The sequence below is a fragment of the Phodopus roborovskii genome, unplaced genomic scaffold (assembly GCF_943737965.1).
Source record: "Phodopus roborovskii unplaced genomic scaffold, PHOROB, whole genome shotgun sequence".
Taxonomy (NCBI): Eukaryota; Metazoa; Chordata; class Mammalia; order Rodentia; family Cricetidae; genus Phodopus; species Phodopus roborovskii.
The window spans coordinates 11,496,263-11,502,394 of record NW_026126410.1 but is presented as its reverse complement, the minus strand read 5'-3'; positions in this window follow the sequence as shown (position 1 = coordinate 11,502,394).

Here is a 6,132-nt window from a genome sequence, read left to right as displayed (position 1 = left end):
CAAAAGTCAGGTATCCACAGGTAGGTCTGGCTTTATGTCAGGACTAATATTTGATTCCAATGACCAATATGGCAGTTTTTTTATGCCAATACTGAGAGGTTTTTATTACGGCAGTTCTGTAGTACAACTTATAATCAAGGATGATGATACTTACAGCAGTTCTTTTATTGTTCAGGACTGTTTTAACTATCCTGGGAATCTTTGCTTTTCCCTTTTGAAGTTGAGAATTATCCTTTCAAGGTCTGCAAATAATATTGAAGGAGAATTGGTTAAATCTGTAGATGTTGGTAGGATAGCCATTTTTACTATGTTAATCTTACAATCCATTAGCATGGGAGATTTTTCCATCTTCTGATATCTTCTTCAATTTCTTTTTTTTTTTTTTCTAAAACTTGAAACTTTTATCACACAAGTCTTTTACATGCTTGGTTAAGGTTACCTTAAGATATTTTATATTATTTGAAGCTAATGTGGAGGGTGTTGTTTCTCTTATTTCTTTCTCATTCCCCTTTTTTTTTTTTAATTTAAATTGAGGATATCTAATTTTTGAGTTAAGCTTGTATCCAGCCATTTTGCTGAAAGTGGTTATTAGCTGTAGGAGATCTATAGTTGGATTTTTAGGGTTACTTACTACTATCATGCCTTTTGCAAATAGGGATTTTTTGACCTCTTCCTTTCCAATTTGTGTCCCCTGCATCTGATTCAGTTGTCTCATTGTTCTAGCAAAAACTTCAATTGTAATGAGATACTTTGTAAACAAAGCCACCATTTCAGACTCTTTCTGCAATTTCTCTGTGAGGTTTTCTACTTCACCTCCTATGTTCATGTTAGACATAGCTGTTTCATACAGTCAGGACAGGTGATTTCAATATCTGAATCCAGTCTCACATATAAAGTCATAAGAACAAATATAAAGTCCCATAAATTTTTTTATATCTTTAAGGTAGCCATGCTACAAATCCTTCTAAAGATGCTATCTCAGTCCCTGCTGTGAACATGTTCTTAAAGTTTCAGTGTGTAATGTTTCCTCATACTCTAGATTTTGTGTGTTTCTATTTTGTGTGAGTGCACATACAATTGCACAAGTACAGATGTGGAATCCAGAAAACATTTTCGGGTGCCAATCCTCAGGTAGCACCTACTATATTTTTTTAAATCTTTGTTTGTTTGTTTGTTTGTTTGTTTGGTAGAATGTTTCACTGGCCTTGAAGTCATCAAGTAGGTTAGTATAGTTATCTGGCATGCCATTTGCCTCTTTCACCTCCAAAGCCCTCTGATTCTAAGCTTGTGCTTAGAATTAATCATATGTGGTTAATTTTACCCTGGGTCTAGGAATCAAACTCAGTCCAGAACCTTTCTGACTAAACTTTCTCCCCAGACTCATTCATTTTGTATTGATAAATTCTGACTCATCCAACAATGTCTCTCCTGTCCCTTTTAAATATTTTTCTGCCAGTGTAAACTCTCATTTTATTATATTTCTTGTCTGTTATCATCTGTTGATACAAATATGCTTCCTATGAGAATAAAATATATGAATCCTAGGTAGATAGCTCTATGTTATTATACATTTTATATCTATCAATCTAAAATTATATATGCATTAATTCATGAGAATACATGAAACTTATACATTACTTAAGTTACTACCTTTGTATAATTCAAATAAAATTCTACAATTAGCAATGAAGACCACTAATTTATATATGCATAATTTGCGGAAAATAATTCAAAATATCAACTATAGGACTCAATTGATAAAAATATTATAGACATAATGAATAAAATTAATGCTAATATATATTTTCCTGCTTTGGATTGTGTTTAACTGGTAGGTAAACAGTTGTTTATAAAAGATAAATAAGATAACCACTATGATTTTAGAGAACTTTTTCTTCTGTTTGGACTTAGTTGAATCCCTTTTGTCTCTCTGACACTTTGCATGGTAAAGTGGTTTTGGTGAATGTGATCAGCAATTTTTTCAGTAAGTACAGTGGGTCAGTAGAAGGAGGAACCATACTAAAGCCATGCCACAATCATATGGTATAGTTTCTTCCTATGTGTCATTTCATTTTCAAGCCAAATTGTTCCAAAAATTGTTCAAGATCACTTTCTGTTTTTGCTAATGAGACTATCTTCTCCTGTGCTTCCTGGGAACAAAAGTTGGTTCCAGTTCCAGTTATGAGCCTAGTTAATGGTGAGCCTTGTTCTCTATACATTCTTCCATTGCTGCTTACAGAGTTTCATGCTGCCTCTTAAAATTTGTTTCTCTGCTGAACAAAGGATCTGTTTTTACCTGACTAGAGATCATTGAAAGAGTAAGGGTACTCCTGAGACTGTGAACTACTGACAGTGGTTTATTATGTGTCTGGAAGTTAAAACTCAAAGTGAAATGACACATGGAGAAGTTTACTCTTTATTAATTGATTCTCTTTCTTGATATATAAGAAGGAGAAAAATTATGTTTAGTGTTTTTCATTGTTTATAGGATCTAGCTATATAGCACAGACTGATCTCAAACTCATAATTCTCCTACCTCAATTTCTCCACTATTTTAATTAGACATATTCATTTCTATGACTGGCCTATTTTGTTTATTATTACATAATTTTAAATGCATAAGCATGGTATTTTGATGATCTTGATTAATTGTTTTTTAAACTCTTAAAGAATTTATAAAAATATATTTGGTTCATAATCTGATTAACTCCTCCATATAACTCCTTCTAAACCTATGACCTACTTCTCTGTAAATGGAAGTTTCTCTCCTACCCAGTCCTGCAGCCATTCAGTCCCAAATAAACACACAGAGGCTTATATTGATTATAAACTGTTTGGCATATTGCTCAGTCTTATTACTAACTAGCTCTTGCAACTAAAGTTAACCCACAATTCTTACCTAGGTTTAGCCATGTGGCTTGGTACCTTTTCTCAGTAAAGCATTGATGATGGGAGATGTCAGCTGTAAATATGTTTCTCTCATTGGTTAAAGAATAAAGCACTGTTGGCCTATAGGAAGGCAAGATAGGTGAGACTAGGAAAAAAAGGAGGATTCTAGAAGATGTAGAAGATTCAAGATATAGAGACTAGAGGAAAGTGGCCCAGACCCTCTCTCTGGTAAGATAAGACCAAGTGGAAACACTTAGATTAATAGAAATGGGTTAATATTTAAAACAGAGCTAACCAATAAGAAACGCTAATAATCTTTATATCTAATACAGCATCTCTGTGTGTTATTTGAGGCTGATACAGCAGTGGGTCCAGGCTGCTGATGTCAATACATTCTCTACTTGCTTTCTCTGCATCTGGCCGGTGACACCTCTCTGCCTTCTTCTCAGAATTACCTTGGTCTGGTAACTCTGCCTATACTGCTTGCCCAGTTACAGGACAATCAGCCTTTTATTAAACCAACACAAGTGATGAATCTTTATAGTGTACAAGAACTTTACCCCATATCTCTACAGCTACTTCCCTAATATTTCAGGTCCTTTGTGATTTTTTGTTTTGTTTTGTTTTTTTTTTTTGTTTTTATTTTTGTATTTTCAATAACTCACTGAGACCAATTTGACCAGTTCATATTCTCATGGTTATGGAGCCATTCATTGGAGTGGAACATGGTCAACCTACCATGAGCCACTCTTAAAAATTGACTCTCCTCAACTGGAAGCCATTAGCTATCTAGCTTTCTAAGTTAGGGTAGGGGTCATTAAGATTTCACCCTCCAACCCAATGTTTTGATTGACTTGACCTTATGCCTATTTTACACAGGCAGTCACAGCTCCTGTTAATTCAAGAGTACGACTATGCTGTCTGGTTCATTCTGGTCCATATGAAAAGCTTTTAACTGCCATTTGTTCTCATATCTGCTGGCATATGAGCCATTCCAACTACTGGACTTATTTAATAATCTACTCTATAACCACATTTCTTCCTTGCTTTAATATTATCATTCTTTGTTATAAGTCAGTTTTATTTACTCAAGGAATTCTTCTTAAAATAGTTGGTTCTTTCATGCTTATTCCTCTGTAAGTATATATTGTCATGGTGTTACAATTTGGCTCTCATTGGTTTCAAAAATGTAGTTTCAAGAAATACTTTCAGACTGGATAATTGTATTTTCAGTGCTAAATAGTGCTTGATAAACATAAAGTACTCAATATGTCTTGATAAAATAAAAACTCATTCTATATTTATTGAAAGCCTCTTCACATTACAAAAATTGCATTCCTATTAATCTTTGACTGATTATATAGAATATGTTTTTGTATCAGTTGTAAGTATTTTACTTAAATTTTTATTTTTATTCATGTGTATGTGTACCTGCTTGTGAGTAGGTGTGCCTTGTACCTCAAGAACCCTCAATGACAGAAGTCAGTATTAGATTTCCTGGAGCCAAATTAACAAGCAGTTGTAAGACAGTAGATATGATACAGGGAACCAAACTCATGTAAATTATTTTAACCACTGAACCATCACTCAAGAGCCTTATTCAAGTGTTTATGCTATTTTTGCAATTTACTGAGTTCATAATATATGAACAAGTCATATTGATAAAGCTTACTTTTGAAACAATTAGATAAGTTTAAACACATTTGTATTTAGGTAAAACTGCCATTTTTATGTCATTTAACTATTATGTTTTATTTTCATTTTCACATTGTCACAATGCCAACTATTTAAATTTAAATAAGATGAAAATACTATGATTGGGACAATAGAACCATTTTAAGCCATTTTCTCTAATGTTCATGAGCAGCATAAGTTATATGAACTCACATAGACATAGGCATGCACTCTCAGTACTCAAATGCTCTGTAGACCATCAGCTGCTTTGCTATTCAAGCACTAAGTAGAAAAAAACAAGACAAAACAAAACAGCAGCAGCAAAAAAAAAAAAAAAAAAAAAAAAAAAAACCCACACACACAAGAAAGTACCTGATGAGGTAAATTATTTCCAGAGTTGAAATATCAAGGTTATTGGTTATTGGTTTTTTCCTGCTTCCTTTTAAAATACTCTGTAATAAGTGGAATGCCAAAATTTGATCTCTAAACAAATTAGTTTTCTATTATTTTCTTAAAAGTTTATAGTAAGTTGATGCATTCCAGGAGGGATCATCAAAATCTGTCAAGTCATTTGGAGTAGGGGCTAGGCTCTCCCTCCTGCCTCTATGTTAAGGAAGTATCCCTCCTCAGGGGATGTGCTCCCAAAGACCTTTTGTGCACCAGGGATACATCCTGGTCCCACTATCAGAGGTCCCTAAGACTGCCCAGTCCTTCTGAGACCCATGTTCAGGGGGTCTGAGTCATTCCAATACTGTATTCCCAGCTATCAGTCTGGGGGCCCATTAGCTCCTCCTTGTTCAGATCAGTTTCTCTGGATTTCTGAAGCCTGCCCTCTCTGCATCTGGATTCCAGTTCTGCTCAGTGTTTAGCTGTGGGTGTCTGCCTCTGCTTCCATCAGCAACTAGCTGAGGGCTCTATGATGGTGGATAAGTTAGTCATTAATCTCATTATCAGGGAAGGGCACTTATGGTAGCCTTTCCATTGTTGCTCAAATTGTTAATTGGGGTCAGTCTTGTAAGTCTCTGGACATTTCTCTATAGTCAGTTTTCTCTTCAAAACTATAGTGGCTTCCTCTTTTATGGAATTCTCTCTCTCTCTCTTTTTTTCCTCTAGTCTATTCCTCCCCTGACTCAATTTTCCTACTCCTATGTGCTTTCTTCTCCTCCCCTTCTCTTTCTCCTAGCTCCCTCTTCACTCACTGCCCCCCCCCCCAATATGCTCAGGAGACCTTGTTCCTTTCCTCTTCTTTGAGGGACCTTGCATGAATCTCTTAGATTCCTCCTTTTATTATCTGTGGAGTGGGTGTGGAAGTGGGATGGGAGGGTGGATGGGGGAGGGCATGGAAGGGTGGGAGAGAGGGAGGAAGAGAGAACTGGGATTGATATGTAAAATAAGAAAAATTTAAAAAAAGAAAACGACATTAAAAAAAAGTTTATAGTAAATTTCTCAGACTGGTGAATAGGGAAAGCTACTCAACTTTCCAGCCTCAATTTCCTAAAAGTGGATCGATTGGCCTTCCTAGAGTGTTTTAAGAATTAGTTTGTTCTTGTTAAATGCAAAAGATCCCAT